The sequence below is a fragment of the Hyla sarda genome, chromosome 9, assembly GCF_029499605.1.
Source record: "Hyla sarda isolate aHylSar1 chromosome 9, aHylSar1.hap1, whole genome shotgun sequence".
Classification (NCBI taxonomy): domain Eukaryota; kingdom Metazoa; phylum Chordata; class Amphibia; order Anura; family Hylidae; genus Hyla; species Hyla sarda.
Window position 1 is genome coordinate 33,624,950 of NC_079197.1, and position 20,202 is coordinate 33,645,151.

At 43.0% G+C, this 20,202-nt stretch overlaps 1 protein-coding gene across 9 annotated transcripts in view; it reads left to right on the forward strand.

Annotated features, from left to right (window-relative positions):
- The window catches only part of DENND1A (DENN domain containing 1A), an 810,600-nt gene that overhangs the window by 534,826 nt on the left and 255,572 nt on the right, over positions 1-20,202 (forward strand). The gene's annotated exons all lie outside the window — the stretch shown is intronic.

Below are 20,202 nucleotides of genomic sequence, written 5' to 3' on the forward strand. Positions count from 1 at the left end.
TTTAGGTGATCTATAGGTAAACAGTATGAATGGGAACACACGGTATGCGACCAGCACTTAACTCATTCTTAATAGGATATCCAAACACTGTCATCCATTGAGCTTGGCAATGTTCAAAAGCTTCATAGAGAATGAATGTGCATATGTAGTCTGATCTGTTCTTTCCAGAAACAATTTTCTTCCCTATTGGTTTGACAATCACAGATTAATTTTGTCTTAGGAAAAATATTTTTTCCTTATCATGCCCGCAAGATGTTCCGGCCAGCAGCTGACATAGTTTGAAAGGTGTCCCCCGCCGTCCCACAAGTAGTCCCCTGGGCGTGGAGCCATCCTCTTCTAGTCCCTTCTGCTTGGACTGCAATGATTGACAGCCTGGGTACAGACCATGTCATTGCTCTGCTCTGTCTGCTTAAGGAGCAAAGCAGTGACGTGGGCTGTAAATAAAGCTTACAGTCCAAGCAGACGAGACTAGCAGAGTATGGCTCCCTGTCCAGGGGCCTACTTATGGGCCGGCACGAGACACATTTCAAACCTCATGCCTTCACCTTTGCTGCTGGCAGGAACATCTCCCAGGCATAGTAAGGAAGAATATTGTACTATATAGAACACTTTGCCACACCTTTTATATGGCAAAATCTGATGTCAGGACCTCTTTCATAAGATTTACGCAAAAAAACAAACAAACAGTATAAGCTCAGAAGTAGACTAATTGTAGCCTATACTAGAATAAATGAGTGAGGTGAACCGCTTTGAGATTATTAATTTAGGAACTTAATGATTTTTGTCCATTATCTGTCATTGCTCACATATTGTTTTATACATATACACCTAGTGGATAGGATTTAGGAACAAGGGTGCCCATAGGTAGGAATACATAGAATATTGTGACCGCTTTGTCTATTGGAATATAGCAGCAATATGACCAGACTGGGAAGCTGAAAGTAATAGGATATGGGACATTCCAGTGGATATAGAAAGATCAAGAATGTATGTTCTCGAATCTTTCTTATGTAATTACATGTACCTTTACCATGTTCATATAGACATTTGACTAGAATTGTGTATATACAGTGGGGCAAGAAAGTATTTAGTCAGCCACCAATTGTGCAAGTTCTCCCACTTAAAAAAGATGAGAGAGGCCTGTAATTTTCATCATAGGTATACCTCAACTATGAGAGACAGAATGAGAAACAAATCCATAAAATCACATTGTCTGATTTTTAAAGAATTTTTTCTAATTATGGTGGAAAATAAGTATTTGGCCACCTGCAAACAAGCAAGATTTCTGGCTCTCACAGACCTGTAACTTCTTCTTTAAGAGTCTCCTCTGTCCTTCACTTGTTACCTTTATTAATGGCACCTGTTTGAACTTGTCAGTATTAATAAAAGACACCTGTCCACAACCTCAAACAGTCACACTCCAAACTCCATTATGGCCAAGACCAAAAAACTGTCAAAGGACACCAGAAACAAAATTGTAGACCTGCACCAGGCTGGGAAGACTGAATCTGCAATAGGCAAGCAGCTTGGAGTAAAGAAATCAACTGTTGAAGCAATTATTAGAAAATGGAAGACGTACAAGACCACTGATAATCTCCCTCAATCTGGGGCTCCACGCAAAATCTCACTCCATGGTGTTAAAATGATCACAAGAGCGGTGAGCAAAAATCCCAGAACCACACGGGGGGCACCTAGTGAATGACCTGCAGAGAGCTGGGACCAAAGTAACAAAGGCTACCATCAATAACACACTACACCGCCAGGGAATCATGCAGTGCCAGACGTGTCCGCCTGCTTAAGCCAGTACATGTCCTGGCCTGTCTGAAGTTTGCTAGAGAGCATTTGGATGATCCAGAAGAGGATTGAGAGAATGTCATATGGTCAGATGACACCAAAGTAGAACTTTTTGGTAAAAACTCAACTTGCCTTTTTTGGAGGAGAAAGAATGCTGAGTTGCATCCAAAGAACACCATACCTACTGTGAAGCATGGGGGTGGAAACATCATGTTTTGGGGCTGTTTTTCAGCAAAGGGACCAGGACGACTGATCCATGTAAAGGAAAGAATGAATGGGGCCATGTATCGTGAGACTTTGAGTGAAAACCTTCTTCCATTAGCAAAGCCATTGAAGATGAAACATGGCTGGGTCTTTCAGCATGACAATGATCTCAAACACCCCGCCCGGGCAACAAAGGCGTAGCTTCGTAAGAAGCATTTCTCAAGGTCCTGGAGTTGTCTAGCCAGTCTCCATATCTCAACCCCATAGAAAACCTTTGGAGGGAGTTGAAAGTCCGTGTTGGCCAGCAACAGCCCCAAAACATCACTGCTCTAGAGGAGATCTGCATGGAGGAATGGGCCAAAATACCAGCAACAATGTGTGAAAACCTTGTGAAAGCTTACAGAAAACGTTTGACCTCTGTCATTGCCAAACAAAAAAAGGGTATATAACAAAGTATTGAGATGAACTTTTGTTATGGACCAAATACTTATTTTCAAGCATAATTAGCAAATAAATTATTTAAAAATCAGACAATGTGAGTTTGTGGATTTTTTTTTGTTATTATTTCTCTCATAGTTGAGGTATACCTATGATGAAAATTACAGGCCTCTCTCACCTTTTTAAGTGGGAGAACTTGCACAATTAGTGGCTGACTAAATACATTTTTGCCCCAATGTATGTGTATGTCGGTACTGTATCTCAATGTCTGATAATAAATGCTTAAAACAGACTATTAAAAGAAATGTTTTAGCCAGTATTTTTCTTGCAGTGATAGTATTATATTCAGTTCCTGGATATCAATGGGTCTAGTGTGGGTCCATTGCAGAATATGTCAGCATATCGTTGTACTGGTTGTATGCTTATGTTTATTTTCAGATGTAAACAAACAGTAGCCTTACTATGACTAACTTGTAATTAAATTGGATTCTTTATTTTAATTTTTTTTGTACATCCTCTATAACCTGGTTTCTAAAAATATGCTATTATATTCAGCAGTCAGTGTAGATTTGTGTTTTTAGCAAGATTTGATATGAAATATTAGCCACAATGCACAGAAAGCCTGTCCGGCATTCGGTTATACCTTAAATATTTTCCTGAGCAGCATGCTCTCGCCTGTGCTTGGCAAACACTGCATTTATTTCATCAAACATATTGATTCTTATCTATAAGCGGTCATTACAGCCAATAATATAAGTGGTAGTGTAGACCTAGGAAAGCTTACTCTGTAGATCGGATATGTCCTCTGCAGGAGGCGGCTGGTGTTGATGAGTGGTAAATGGATTTGCACAGTATTATAGAGTGTTAAAGGTGTTGGAGATGAGCATTAGCAATCTAGGAATTGGAGGCTAATCTGTTAAAAATAAATAAAAATGCATTGAATTCCTGCTGTACAGTGTGTACAGAAATAAAGATTTTTATGTGTCCTGTCTGAACTGTACAATATAGAAGGTTATAATTTGCTATTTTCCCATTGATGATGCAAAAAAGTAAGACCACTCAAGTCTCCTATGTATTTCCTAGGTATCATCCATTGTGTCTTCCTCTTCTTCACTTCTTGCCAGTGATACAGCAAGAAGTTTGTGTAATGTGGTAGAGCTTTCTATTGTAGGGCATTATCCCCTATCTGTTTACATTTCTGCAAGCCTCTTTATTTTAGAAGTTGTTAATTATACAGACAAACAAAGGCACGGGTATGAATAATCATTGTTTCCAAATGCAATAAACACCAGTCACCTGGTCTGCATATTGCAGTTTGACTTACTCTAATGTGTATATTGACAGTGTTCTCAAAGTATAACTGTTGTTTCCCAAAAAAAATGGACAAAAAGCTGGGCTGTGTGCCAGCAGTACACACACAGGGACTTTCCCTGACTTGTCTGGCCAATGACAACATAACACCTATACCTCACTGCAGTAAACACCTACACCTCACTTAAACAAGCTAGCACTGTGCTGGGATACACTACTATAGATGGCATGTGGAGGGAAAAGGGTTTCGGATGCACTAGCTTTGCAAAGTGCAATGCGAGCAGAAATGAAAGAAACAGCAGCACAGTATGGAAGGGATAAAACTGTGCCATGAAGGAGGCAAATTGCAACTTTATAGCGCAGGCTCTGTTTCCTTCTCCTGCACACAGCAGTAGGTATGCTCATAGGGAGATAAGCCTCAGTCAGAAAAGTCAGTCAGCTGCTCCCCCCCCCCCATTTCCAATAGGAACAGGTGGGCATTAAGAATTAATGTTTGAATTGATTGAGATAATGGTCCCATAATCAAGTATTCGGCCAACAGCTATCTTGTTCGTATCTAAAACGAAAGGGTAGAGCTTTCCATAGCGTAACACCGGAGGAAGGGTGAGGGTGATGACAAGCAAAATTCTGCTTACCCTGAGTAGTTGTGTACCGTCATACACAACAATGATGTGCACATAAAAAGTAGATTCAAGGTCCCATCTGCAGCTTACCATCTTATTTGTATCGCTAGCTTAAGAAGGATCGGAGTTGTTACATCATTTTATAACCTTGGTTGTTACCCCTTTCCGAGAAATAAGGATTTTACCATTTGGTTGACTAGCTGTACTTATTATCAGTTTTAGCAGGACTTTTTGCAAGATAAGGAGTAACTGGGGTGTGATTAGAAGCTCTAATGACACCCCCTAAACATGAAGCCTCCCTCGCACACCTCCTTAGTTTAGCATTCACCCTCCATATTGCAGTTACAGTGGGGCAAAAAAGTATTTATTCATTAAGTTCTCCCACTTAAAAAGATGAGAGGCCTGTCATTTTCATCATAGGTATACCTCAACTATGAGAGACATAATGAGAAAAAAAAACATACATAAAATCACATTGTCTGATTTTTAAATAATTTATTTGCAAATTATGGTGGAAAATAAGTATTTGCTCAGCGACAAACAAGCAAGATTTCTGGCTCTCTGACCTGTAACAACTTCTTTAACCGCTTAAGGGCCCAGCCCATTTTCACCTTAAAGACCAGAGTGTTTTTTGCACGTCTTACCATTGTCACTTTAAGCATTAATAACTCTGGAATGATTTTACTTATGAATTTGATTCAGAGAGAGTTTTTTTTGTGACATATTCTACTTTAACATAGTTGTACATTTTCATGAAAATGTTGAAAATTTAGTATTTTTCTAACTTTGAAGCTTTCTGCTTGTAAGGAAAATAAACATACCAAATAAATGATATATCGATTGACATATACAATATGTCAACTTTATGTTTGCATCATAAAGTTGACATGTTTTTTCTTTTGGAAGACATCAGAGGGCTTCAAAGTTTAGCAGCAATTTTCCACAACATTTTCAAAATCTGAATTTTTCAGGGACCAGTTCAGGTTTGAAGTGGATTTGAGGGGTCTTCATATTAGAAATACCCCATAAATGACCCAATTATAAAAACTGCACCCCTCAAAGTATTCAAAATGACATTCAGTAAGTGTGTTAACCCTTTAGGTGTTTCACAGGAATAGCAGAAAAGTGAAGGAGAAAATTCATAATCTTCATTTTTTTTTTACACTCACATGTTCTTGTAAACACAGTTTTAGAATTTTGACAAAATTTGTAACCCAATTTCTCTCGAGTATGTAAATACCTCATGTGTATGTCAAGTGTTCGGCGGGCGCACTAGAGGGCTCAGAAGGGAAGGAGCAACTATGGTATTTTGGAGAGTGAGTTTTTCTGAAATGGTTTTTGGGGGACATGTTGCTTTTAGGAAGTAACTATGGTGCCAGTATAGAAAGAAAAAAAAGAAAATAAACACGTGGCATACTATTTTGGAAACTACACCCCTCAAGGAACGTAACAAAGGGTACAGTGAGCCTTAACACCCCACAGGTGTTTAACGACTTTTCGTTATAGTTGGATGTGTAAATGAATTTTTTCTTTTCACTAAAATGCTGGTTTTCCCCCAAATTTTAAATTTTTACAAGGGGTAATAGGAAAAAATGCCCCCCAAAATTTGTAACCCCATCTCTTCTGAGTATGGAAATACCCATGTGTGGACGTCAAGGGCTCTGCTGGTGCACTACAATGCTTAGAAGAGGAGTCACATTTTGTTTTTTGGGGGGCATGTGGCATTTTGGAAGCCCCTATGGTGCCAGAATAGCAAAAAAAAAACACACATGGAATACTATTTTGGATCCTACACCCCTCAAGGAGCGTAACAAGGGGTACAGTGAGCCTTAACACCCCAAAGGTGTTTGACAACTTTTCGTTAAAGTTGGATATGTAAATTTTTTTTCACTAAAATGCAGTTTTCCCCCCCAAATTTACAATTTTTACAAGAGGTAATAGGAGAAAATTCCCCCCAAAATTTGTAACCCAGGGAAATATCTCATGCGTGGATGAAAACTGCTCTGTGGGCGAACTACAATGCTTAGAAAAAAAGGAGTGCCATTGGGCTGTTGGAAAGAGAATTTGGCTGGAATTCAAGTCGGGGGCCATGTGCGTTTACAAAGCCCCCTTGGTGCCAGAACAGTGGACCCCCCCCCCCCCCCCCCCCACATGTAAACCCTATTTCGGATACTACACCCCTCACCGAATGTAATAATGGGTGCAGCAAGCATTTTCACCCCACTGGCGTTTGACAGACTTTTGGAACAGTGGGAGTGTTTTCATGGACCACTGCTCCAAAATTCTTTCAGACATCTGTGGGCTGTAAATGCTCACTGTACCCCATATTAAATTCTATGAGGGGTGTAGTTTCCAAAATGGGGTCACATGGGGGGGGGGGGTTCCACTGTTCTGGCACCATGCGGGCTTTGTAAACACACATGGCCTTCAATTACAGCCAAATTCTCTCTCCAAAAGCTCAATGGCGCTCCTTCTCTTCTGAGCCCTGTAGTGTGCCAGTGGAGCACTTTACAACCACACATGGGGTATTTATATACTCGGAGTAAATGGTGTTACAAATTATGGGTGGCTTTTTTCCTATTACCCCTTGTGAAAAAGAAAAGTTTGGGATAACACCAGCATTTGAGTGAAAAAATTCTAAATTCATTTTCACACCCAAATTTTATGAAAATTCTTCAAACACCTGTGGGGTGTTAAGGCTCACTATACCCCTTGTTACGTTCCGTGAGGGGTGTAGTTTCCAAAATGACGTCACATGTTTTTTTTTTTTGTGTTCGTTACAGCTGTTCTGACATAAACAATCAGCCACCCCTGTGCAAATCACCTCAAATGTACATGGTGCTCTCACTCCTGAGCCTTGTTGTGTGCCCGCAGAGCATTTTACGTCCACATATGGGATATTTCCGTACTCAGGAGAAATTGCGCTACAAATTTTGGGGGTCTTTTTTTTCCTTTTACCTCGTGAAAATGAATAGTATGGGGCAACACCAGCATGTTAGTGTAAAAAATGTATGTTTTTTTTTTACAATAACATGCTGGAGTAGACCCCAACTTTACCTTTTCATAAGGGGTGAAGGGAGAAATTGACTAAAAAATTTAGTTTTTTCACCTAAGTACGGAAATACCCCATATGTGACCCTAAACTGTTGCCATGAAATACGACAGTGCTCCGAAGTTAGAGAGTGCCATGCACATTTGAGGCCTAAATTAGGGGTTTGCATAGGGATGGAGATAGGGGTATTCTACGCCAGTGATTCCCAAACAGGGTGCCTCTAGCTGTTGCAAAACTCCCAGCATGCCTGGACAGTCAATGGCTGTCCGGTAATACTGAGAGTTGTTGTTTTGCAACAGCTGAAGGCTCCGTTTTGGAAACACTGACGTACCAGACGTTTTCATTTTTTTTCGGGGGTGGGTAAGGTAACTGTGTAGGGATATATGTATATGTTGAGTTTTTTTTTTACTTTTTATTATGTGTTACTGTAGTGTAGTGTTTTTAGGGTACATTCACACCGGTGGGGGTTCACAGCGAGTTTTCCGCAAGGAGTTTGAGCTGCAGCGGAAAATTTGCTGCATCTCAAACTTGCAGCGAGAAACTCGCTGTAAACTACTGCCTGTGTGAATGTTCCCTGTACCTCCAGCTATTGCAAAACTACAACTCCCAGCATGCCCTTTGGCTGTCTGTGAATGCTGGGGGTTGTAGTTATGCAACAGCTGAAGGCACACTGGTTGTAAAACACAAGTTTGTTACTGAACTCAGTGTTTCGCAACCAGTGTGCTTCCAGCTGTTGCAAAACTTCCAGCATGTATGTTTTGTCAATGCATGCTTTGATTTGTCGTTTACAAACTAGGTTACAAACTCTGTTTCCCAACCAGTGTGCCTTCAGCTGTTGCAAAATTGCAACTCTCAGCATGCACTGATAGCCGAAGGGCATGCTGAGCATTGTAGTTTTGCAACAGCTGGAGCACACTACTACAGCTCCCAGCATGCCTTTGGCTGTCCATGCATGGTGGGAGTTGTAGTTGTGCAACAGTGTGAGGCACAATTTTTCATAACTACAACTCCCAGCATTCCCAGACAGCCAAAGGACATGCTGGGAGTTGCAGTTGTGCCTCCAGCTGTTGCAAAACTACAGCTCCAAGCATGCCCTTTGGCTGTGCATGCTGGGAGTTGTTGCTAGGCAACAGCAGCAGGCAAACAGCACTTACCTCCTTCCGCAACACCAGACCCCGGGTAAGCCTCCCCAAACCCCCACAGCCAATAACCCCCTCCCTAGACCGCCGATGCCGCCCAGCAGGACGGGTGGGTGATTGGTCGGCCGGTCCGGCCAACTAATCATGCCGATCGCGAGGTGGCACCAGTGCCACCTCACTCCTGCTGGGCAAGGGTGATTGGTGCTGACTCGGACTGCACCAATCACCCTTTTTTACTGGGTCACTGGTGACCCGATTGACCCGGAATCGCTGCAAATCTCCGATCTGGTGGGGGTCATTTGCACGGGGTGCGTGCTGAATGATTTATAGGCAAGCAGCTTGGTGTGAAGAAATCAACTATGGGAGCAATTATTAGAAAAAGACATACAAGACCACTGATAATCTACCTCGATCTGAGGCTCCACGCAAGATCTCACCCTGTGGTGTCAAAATGATCACAAGAATGGTGAGCAAAAATCCCAAAACCACACGGGGGTACCTAGTGAATGACCTGCAGAGAGCTAGGACCAAAGTAACAAACACTACCATCAGTAACACACTACCCCACCAGGGACTCAAATCTTGCAGTGCCAGATGTGTCCCCCTGCTTAAGCCAGCACATGTCCAGGCCATCTGAAGTTTGCTAGAGAGCATTTGGATGATCCAGAAGAGGATTGAGAGAATGTCATATCGTCAGATGAAACCAAAGTAGAACTTTTTGGTAAAAACTCAACTTGTCTTGTTTAAAGGAGAAAGAATGCTGAGTTGCATCCAAAGAACACAATACCTACTGTGAAGCATGGGGGTGGAAACCTCATGTTTTGGGTCTGTTTTTCAGCAAATAGTCCAGGACGACTGATCCGTGTAAAGGAAAGAATGAATGGAGCCATGTATCGTGAAATTTTGAGTGAAAATCTCCGTCCATCAGCAAGGGCATTGAAGATGAAATGTGGCTGGGTTTTTCTGCATGACAGTGATCCCAAACACTCTGCCCGGGTAACGAAGGAGTGGCTTCGTAAGAAGCATTTCAAGGTCCTGGAGTGGCCTAGCCAGTCTCCAGATCTCATAGAAAACCTTTGAAGGGAGTTGAAAGTCTGTGTTGCCCAGCAACAGCTCCAAATCATCACTGCTCTAGGGGAGATCTGCATGGAGGAATGGGCCAAAATACCAGCAACAGTGTGTGAGAACCGTGTGAAGACTTACAGAAAACGTTTGACCTCTATAATTGCCAACAAAGGGTACATAATAAAGTATTGAGATGAGCTTTTGTTATTGACCAAATACTTACTTTCCACCATAATTTGCAAATTAATTCTTTGAAAATCAGACAATATAATTTTATGGATTTTTTTTTCTCATTATGTCTCTCGTAGTTGAGGTATACCTATGATGAAAATTGCAGGACTTGCACTCTTAGTGGCCGACTAAATACTTTTTTGCCCCACTGTAAGTTCCTGTGCATCTGACTATTCAGGGAAAAGTGCACGTGGTCATCCAGGAACTTACTTGTCCTTGCACCTGTGCTCATTCTGGTCTCTGTGAGGTCCTTATACTATGATGGCCAGTTCTGCTTGTCGCAGAACTGCTCATCTCACTGGGAGGCAGGACAGGCAGGCAAAGCAGGAAACAGGAGCACGGGACAAATCTTCTGTGGTTTCACTTTTCCAGGCCTCCCGATCAGTGGGGCGTTTAAACAGGGTGTGTTCTGATGAAAGATGCCTATGAATGTGGTTCCTATCCGTCACACACGTTCTGTCTTAATTACTTAATTACACATTCTACCTTAATTACTGTTGCCTAGACCTGACCTCTTACTATTTTCCTGACCCTTTTGCCTGCTGATTTGGACCTGATGCTGCTTCTTCTGGTTTTATCTCTGCTTGCTACTGTTTTAAGGTTCAGTTTTGTGGTGCTTTGTCCTTGTGCTTGGCATGTCTGACCCTCCCTTTTAGAGCCTTGTGCACTTAGTGAATGTAGTTACCATAGCCCTCTTGGGGGCCACAGTAGGTATAGACAGTGGTTTAGTCTACGACTGAACTGTTCCCTACCTGACGTGACCGTACCATTTCTCAGACTGATGACATTTTAGGTGTTGAATGGGGCCATCATCTCATTGTTTTGCATCTAACCAATGTCTGTAGTAAATGGAGATGTATTTTATGGCCATATTTAAGATTTTTCCAGCTAAACCAGATTTTCTCAAATGCATTGAGATGCCATCCATGATCTTTATATAAGTTTGTAAATTTGCTCTTGCTTCAGATTGTCTGGATTGCTCAAACACAGCTTTAGTGCTGGTAAAGGTAGTAGTCTAAAGAAAGTAAGTCACTTTTTACGGGTTGACCATCTAAGGATTTGTGAGTAAAGTAAACTGTGAGACATGAAACAAAGCAATTATTTATTTACGGCTACATTTCCAGCTACAAAGAGCCAAGACATCATGTGATGCACCAATGATTTGCAATCTGCATGTGTGAGAAGGTGTCCGGTTGATATTTGCTCAGTTTCAATGAGTGAGCATTCACCTTTTGTGTAAATGGTAATTAGATCATTAGGAGATCTGTACTTGCACCTGAAAAGCGTGGCTTTGTGAATATAGAGTAATTACACACCTCGTCTATGAAAGAGGGAGGTCAGCCGGGGTTAAGTGCGTAATAATGCACAGGTGGAGCAGAGCCTTTGAGAAGCCAGAAGCAAAGGGGTTAGGATGATGTGTTTCAAAGGATGGAAATGTCAGTGATGCTACCATAGACACTGTTATTTTCTGCTCAGCCTTTCAAGTGCTTACCCCGGTGATTTGAATTATTAAAAACTATCAGGAATTTAGTTATGCATGACCAGGCACAGGCTATAGGTTGTTTTCTGGGCTTCTCTTAAATGTCTTGTTACCACTTAACTTATTTGCTGTTCCACCTTGCAAGTCATAAGAACCGAAAAAATTATTCACACCTCATGAGATCAGTTTGTTTTTGGAAGCACGCAGAACTGGTCAGCATTTTTATATTATTTGTTGGTATGAACATCAAGAGCATTTGTTTTCTATGTGACACCATTGTGTGAATGTGGACTATGAATGTCTACTTCTTGTTGAGCTTTCCATTCCAGCATTATAAGCAGTGTTCCTTTTCTTCCATTGCTTTATGCTAGATTCTGGATTGAGACTTTAGAGTTTCACACCTATTGAGCCACAAAGCAAGAGAGTCCTAATGTTGGGCGATAACGCCCCATTAGTCTCTCTATCAGTAAATGTGATCGCATTAGAACTTAAGGTGGAAAGTGTCCTCTTGGCATTTCCCATACCCAGATGTCTATCAAACTTGTTAGCTTCTAGGGAAGCTTTGTCACATCAGGATTTGTGGGTTCAATGGTGTTTTAAAGCGGTACGCCACTGCTCCAGTGTCTGGAAAAAAAAATTTCTGAACACTGGGTGCGGGCTGCGGGGGTTGTGATGTCACAGCCACGCCCCCTTAATGCACGTCTGTGGGAAGGGACGTGGTGGCTGTCACGCCCCCTCCTATAGACTTGTATTGAGGAGTACCCCTTTAACCCCATAAATTCATTCAACTTTGAGCTTTGGCTTGTGTGCTGTTGCTTGTCCACGCAGTCCAATCTAGGTAGCTTAACATTTGTATTTGTATGCTGGCAGATAAATAAATAGTTACAAATCAATATGAAACTTTAAGGCTAAGTTTCCACTTGTTTTTTTTTCTGGCAGTTTTTGGAAAACTATCACTGCAGTTTTTGAGCCAAAGCCAGAAGTGTATTAAAAACGAATAGGACATATAAAGGAAGGATTTACACTTCTCCTCCCTTATGGATCCACTTCTGACTTTGGCCACAAAAACTGCAGTGGCAGTATTCCAAAAGCTGCCAGAAAAAAAAAAAAAAGTGGAAACTTAGCCTTAAGGTTATTTAGCCTTACAAACTTGAGCCTATTGTAAGGTAAGTGAATAGGGCAACACTAGTACCTTGTACTGCCTTTACTATTAGTATGTTGATGCAAGGATGAGCAGAAGTAACATTGAACAGGCTACAGCACTCCATGGCCAAGGATAGGCCATCAATTTTGTAAGGCTTGTAAAACTCCTTTAAGTGATCAAATCCTGTAAAAGTGAAACAGTCAATGAACTCTTCATTATCACTATTGTACTAACTAATGTAAAGACTGAATGTACACTGTGTGGATTGCCATACTAAAAATTAAAGGGGTACTCCACCCCTAGACATCTTATCACCTATCCAAAGCATAGGGGATAAGATGTCTTACCGTGGGGGTCCCACAATCTCTCCTGCAGTACCCGCTTGTCATCAGCTGCAGGAGCAAAGCTCACTCCGTGCTAATGACTTACGATACAGGGGCCGGAGTATTGTGACATCATGGCCCCACCCCCTCATGATGTCACATCCAACCCCCTATATACAAGTCTATGGGAGTGGGTGTGACGGTTGCCACGCCCCTCCATACACTTGCATTGAGGGGGTTTGACCGTGACGTCACAATACTACCGCCCCTGTATGGTGAGTCATCAGCATGGAGCAATCTTCGCTCCAGCAGCTGATGACAAGCGGGTACTGCAGGAGAGATTGTGGGACCCCCACGGTAAGACATCTTATCCCCTATGCTTTGGATAGGTGATAAGATGTCTAGGGGTGGAGTACCCCTTTAATCCCAGGTGGCAGGACCCCCACGATCAGACATCTTATCCCCTATCCTTTGGATAGGGGATAAGATGTCTAGGGGCGGAGTACCCCTTTAAGTGCAAATGCACAGGCGTATAGACAGTTATGTTGAGAATGGCACCTGATCCAGTGCCATCAGTTACTTTGGCACATCCTGACTTGGTGGGGCCTCTGGTGGTGGTCTGATTTTGGTCCCCAGTGACCACTTAGGAAAGTCATAATACTTATCAGTAGCATTAAAGTTTTTTTTTTTTTCTGGCTTTCATTAAAAATTTCCAGAGGGGCTTCCTGTTGGCAAACTTTTCATGAATATAAAAAAATAAAAAAAATAAATAACCTTTAATTGTTCAACTGCAATATCTGTGTCTTCCTGGGGAAACCCGTTTTGAAATGACACAAGCAGAATGTCCTTTCATACACCGGCTGATTCCACCATTTTTAAGAAATATCCACATTAGAATTTTCAATCCTATGAATACCTAATCTTTATGTATCATTTGACTCTATTTGAATATTTTAGATGCACTCTGCAGCACCAATCTATAGAATTAGGGTATGTTCACATAGGACTGAAATGCTACAGATTTGCTGTATATTTTTTCAGTTAGGGATGTTAAAATCTGCAACAATTCTGCAACATTCCAGTTCTGTGTGAACGTACCCTAAGGGTAAAATCCCATGTACGTAATTCTGCAGCAGATTATGTCATTACTCATTGACCTGAAAGGGCCTGCAGCAAATCTATATCCGCTATGGAAAATTCACAGCAGATGATGTATGTGTGAACAGGGACTAATACACAGAAAAATACAGGAGTATGTTTGATATTGTGGTCGAAGATTTCAACAAAACTTTAAAAAAAAAAAAAGTGGACCAATTTTGTAGTCTTATTTTTTTTCCTATTTTCAGTTTTCTCCATATGTTTGACTCCTTTAAGGTTGTATTTTTCCAACTTATTTTTCCTTTCCATAGACTGCTGAAATCGACTACAATAAATAGCTGCCATAAAGAGTTTTGTGTGCATTTTCCCAATACACTATGCAATTTTTCCGTAAGCATGTAGTACAGACAGGGCATTTTTTCTCTTTTCACATTGTATAGGTATAATGGGGGGTATTTATCAAAGGATTTATGTGTTTTTTTCACGTAACTTTGGCGCAATACTTTTGTGCAGTGTCTTTTTGCGCCAAAGTTTGGTGCATCTTCTCCACTGTCACTTTTACAACTTTCTCAAAATCACACGGTCCTGTGTGTGATTTTAACTTTAGTCAGTAATTCATCATTTGTGCCAATCGAATTTTGGTGCAAATCCCGTTTTTTTTGGCACAAATCCCCGCCAAGAAATTTTGCACATGGAAAACACACTTACCAATGTCAGAAAATGTAAAGGCGTCAAAATACATAAAAAAAATAAAATAATTTGTGAAAACAGCGACGCCTCCAGGGCTGCTCAATACTATCCTGCGACATAGTTGTCTCTGAGGAACCTTCACCCTCTGTTGAGCCAGCATTGGACATGGCCACACAGGTTCAGGAAAGGTAAGTACCGTATATACTCGAGTATAAGCCGAGTTTTTCAGCATGATTTTTCATGCTGAAAACACCCCCCTCGGCTTATACTCGAGTGAACTCTCCGACCTCAGTGGTCTTCAACCTGCGGACCTCCACCTTTAGTTTTGTACTCACCTCCGCTCGGCGGGACGTTAGGGTGCACTGGTCCGGTGCTGCAGGACTGTCCGGTGGGGAGTTCGTCCGGTGGGATAGTGGTTCCGGGCTGCCATCTTCACCGGGGGGGGGGCCCTCTTCTCCGTGCTTCGGGCCCGGCCCCGGAATAGTCACGTTGCCTTGACAACGGCGCAGAGGGACGTTCATTACCAACGTCCCTCTGCGTTGTTGTCAAGGCAACGCCTCTATTCCGGGCCCCGAAGAGCGGAGAAGAGGCCCCCCGGTGAAGATAGCAGCCCGGAACGACTATCCCACCGGACGACCTCCCTACCGGACAGTCCTGCAGCACCGGACCAGCGCACCCTAACGTCCCGCCGAGCGGAGGGGAGTACAAAACTAAAGGGGGTGAGAGGGGTCTGGATGATGTCGAAGGCCGCAGTGGTCTTCAACCTACGGACCTCCAGAGGTTTCAAAACTACAACTCCCAGCAAGCCCTACAACTCCCAGCTTGCTGGAAGTTGTAGTTTTAAAACATCTGGAGGTCTGCAGGTTGAAGACCACTGTATCAGACATTGACAAGCGATGATGATGAAGGGGGGGGGGTGATGATGACATGTGGTGATGATGACAAGGGGATGATGAAGGGGGGGTGTGGGATGATGACAAGGGGATGATGAAGGGGGGTGTGGGATTATGACAAGGGGATGATGAAGGGGGGGTGGGGATGGTGACGACAAGGGGATGATGACAAGGGGATGATGACAAGGGGATGATGAAGGGGAGGGGTGTGGGATGATGACAAGGGGATGATGAAGGGGGGGTGTGGGATGATAAGGGGATGACAGGCGGTGATGATGAAGGGGGGATGATGACAGGGTGATGATGATCGGCTTATATTCGGGTCGGCTTATACTCGAGTATATACGGCTAAAGCAGTGGTCTCCAACCTGCGGACCTCCAGATGTTGCAAAATTACAACTCCCAGCATGCCCGGACAGCCAACGGCTGTCCGGGCATGCTGGGAATTGTAGTTTTGCAACATCTGGAGGTCTGCAGGTTGAAAACCACTGCACTAAAGTAACAAAAAAAACAAAAAAAATACCCAAGTTGAAAATAAAATCCATTTCACATGGTGGCTATAAACCCCACAAAAGAAAATAACTCATGTCGCTTGCTGATATACTGCAGGAGGGACTTCGACCGCTCTATAAGGTAAAATACGCCGTCCTCTGTTGCGGTAAGTTCTGTGTAAAAGGCGCTGTGAACAGCTGATTTCAACATTTGAGCCAAAATTACTAACAACTTGCGCCAAATGATAAATGTGGTGCTTGTCCACGAAAACAAGTGGAAAAAAAAAAAAGGGTAAAAAGAAAAGAAATGGTCAACAGGCAAAATTGATAAATACCCCCCCAATGAATCTGCTCAGTGCAGAATTACTTCTGACTTCATTTTCCGATAGGCTTTGCACCGTATATAGCCCAGAAGTACAGCATTACTGTATTTTGTGATATCTAGAGAGAGGGAGGAAGGCGCCTCATGTGCGGGATCAGCAGGTCTTGTTAGTGGGGGAAGGGGACGGTAATTCCCAAGCCGCTTACCAGAGTTGGTTGTGCGCCCACACACAACAAGGTAAAGTATAGAATGAATATATGTAAAGGTCCACTGCAGCCCTCCTGGGTAGAAGTAGAATCAAAACAATTTGTTGCCTGATGAAGCTGCGCATGCGCAGCGAAACGCGTTGCATCTAATAAATCCATTGATTTTATCTGGCTCCCTGATGGTTCCTCTCTGCGCCGGACAAACTCCTGAATTTACGGTCATCCTGTTTTGATTGTATTATGTGATGTGATCTAGTTATTACGTATTCATTACGAACACACACTCTTTCTTAAATTGCATGCTGGGGAGTACATGGATCTTATGGTCCAACCTTAAAAGGGTATTCCGCCCCCAGACATCTTATCCCCTATCCAAAGGATAGGGGATAAGATGTCAGATCGTCGCGGTCCCGCTGCTGTGGACCCCTGGATCCCCACTGCGGCACCGCGCTATCATTACAGCACAGAGCGAGTTCGCTCTGCACGTAATGATGGGCGGTACAGGGGCCGGAGCATCGTTACGTCACGGCTCCGCCCCTTGTGATGTCACGACCCGCCCCTTTCAATACAAATCTATGGGAGGGGGCGTGGCGGTCGTCACGCCCCCTCCCATAGACTTGCATTAAGGGGACGGGCTGTCATGTCACGAGGGGCGGCACCATGACGTCACGCTGCTCCGGCCCCTGTATCGCCCGTCATTACGCACAGAGCGAACTCGCTCTGTGCTGTAATGATAGCGGGGTGCCGCAGCGGGGATCCCGGGGGTCCCCAGCAGCGGGACCGCGGCGATCTGACATCTTATCCCCTATCCTTTGGGTAGGGGATAAGATGTCTAGGGGCGGAATACCCCTTTAAATCGTAATTTCTTTAGGGCTCCACCCCGGATGCTTGTGAATGGAAATGGATCCAAATGGCTCTAACGACTTAAGTTAATTATGGCCGGACAGTGAATTAGCTGACAAAATATCCTGCATCCTCCTAATGGGGAGATTCTCGGTGGTCACATTAATTTTCTCAAAAGGTTCCGTTTGCACATTCCTGCTTAATTAAAATAACCTTCAGTGATATTTACGTGGGGCGCGGAGGAAGACTTGCACTACATATCAGTTTGATCCGTTCGTGCGCTGGTGTGACCTCACTTAGCAGTAAGTGTTTCTGACTTGAGCCGACTTCAAGGAAAATCTGCAAAAATGACATTTCTATTTTAACACAGCAACAATTTCAGATGAATGAGCTTCACAAAGACTGCGCCTTTAATTACCGGTATCGCCTTTATTTTATGATCGGCAGGGGGATTTTTTATACGTGTATTTATAGGCGCATTATCAGTGTCTGCTCTGATGTACTGTTGTTGTTTTTCACTTAATAAATGTACTACATACCATTAAATGGGGTTTTTGTGCTCAGTTGTTTCTAAAGGCTAATTAGAATTACCCCCCGACAATATGGCTGCTCTATATAGAGGGATTCTTTGGAGTTATAGGATATTTGTTGTTTATATTTTGTAAATATTTGTCGTGTTTGTTTCTATTGTGAAAAGTTTTTGTTTTGTTGTTTGTTTATTGCAACAAAATACAAATATTATGTTTATAATGTTGAACTACATAGTGTATTTGTACCCAGTCAGCAGCTGCCCAGTATCCACATAGAGAACATTTTCTCACTGCAAATCAATGACAAATAAGTGAATTTTGCTGTAGATTCACGGGGGATAGATAAAATACAAGTACTGGCTCTTAAGACACCTCACCCCAATTTGGAACAAAAATTATGTGTACACACACACACACTAATCCGATTCACTACTCCTGCAACAGGAGGGCACAGAGGTCCAGATAACACATAGCTATGCAGGCAAACATAAAAATCATTTATCTCTAGAACAGTGGTCTTCAACCTGCGGACCTCCAGATGTTGCAAAACTACAACCCCCAGCATGCCCGGACAGCCGTTGGCTGTCCGGGCATGCTGGGTGTTGTAGTTTTGCAACATCTGGAGGTCCGCAAGTTGTAGACCACTGCTCTAGAAGATAAAATGTGGCTTTTTTCACAAATGTGGTTACAGAAAACCAATACAGAGGACACATGCGATGCTAAAGGGGTACTCCGGTGGTAAACTTTTATTTATTTATTTTTTAATCAACTGGTGCCAGAATGTTAAGCAGATTTGTAAATGACTTATAATAAAAATTCTTAATCCTTCCAGCACTTAGTAGCATCTGTATAATTCAGAAGAAATTATTTTCTTTTGGGCTTTCTTTTCTGTCACGACCACAGTGCTCTCTGCTGACACCTCTGTCCGTATCAGGAACTTTCCAGAGCAGTATAGGTTTGCTATGGGGATTTGCTTGTATCCTGGACAGTTCCTGACATGGACAGAGGTGTCAGCAGAGAGCACTGTGGTCGTGACAGAAAATAAATCCCGAAAGAAAAGAACTTCCTCTGTATTAGGGCTCGTTCACACTGCGGAATCTCCGCTCGCTGAATTCAGCGAGCGGAGATTCCGCCTGGCCGAATACTTCGGCGCTAGGGCCGCGGGGCACTGAGCTGTCACCATTGACGGCTATGCAGTGCTCGCGGATTCCGCACAAAGAATGAACATGCTCTTTCTTTGCGCGGAACACTTTCAGCGGCGGAAATGTCCGCCGCTGAAATTCCGCAGTGTGGACGGGTCTCGCGGAGACCCGTTCACACTAATGTTAAAGTTCACACTGCGGAATTGCGCCTGCGGAATTCCGCCCGGAAATTCTGCGGCAATTCTGTAGTGTGAACGTACCCTTATACAGCGGCTAATAAGTACTGGAAGGATTAATATTTTTTAATAGAAGTAATTTACAAATCTGTTTAACTTTCTGGCATCAGTTGATTTAAACATCAGTTGATTTAAAAAAAAAAAAAAAAGGTTTTCCACCGGAGTACCTCTTTAACTGATGCTGATGTGTTTCAGGCAGGTCTAGTGCTTATCAGCTGCTGTATGCTCCAGAGGAAGTTGTGTAGTTCTTTCTAGTCTGACCAAAGTGCCCTCTGCTTCCACCTCTGTCTGTGTCAGGAACTGTCTGGAGCAGGAGAGGTTTGCTATAAGGATTTGCTCCTGCTCTAGACAGTTTCTGGGATACATGTAGAAAGGGAACTGAAAAAAGAGGCGCTCTCTAGGTGTAGCAGTTTCACAATAATTGTCAGAATAGTGAAAAAATGACTGGTTTGTGCTATCAGATATACGGTGAGATTGCCCACTCACCTTTCAGTGTTTTGCGCTGCAGGCACAACACTGTAATGCACATGGATAAGTATATATACTCAAAGTAGATCCTTGTGGCTGCCTTGCGTCCTGGTCCTGGTCATCGATGATGGCGGTCTGGTGAATCAAAGGTATTGAGAGGTGTGCACCCCTCACTGGTGTGGATCGCAGTCCGGCGCTACAAGGTGGCTGCCTGTCACAAATGCACAGAGGGCAGCAGAGGTAAAACCAAGCAGGTTTATTGGGTAAAATGCATATAGAGACCATGCATTTCGCAAGGCTCCCCTGACGAAGCAAGGGGAGCCTTGCGAAACGTGTTGTCTCTATGTATTTTACCCAATAAACCTGCTTGGTTTTACCTCTGCTGCCCTCTGTGCGTTTGTGACAGGCAGCCACCTTGTAGCGCTGGACTGCGATCCATACCAGGGAGGGGTGCACACTTCTAGACAATTTCTGACATG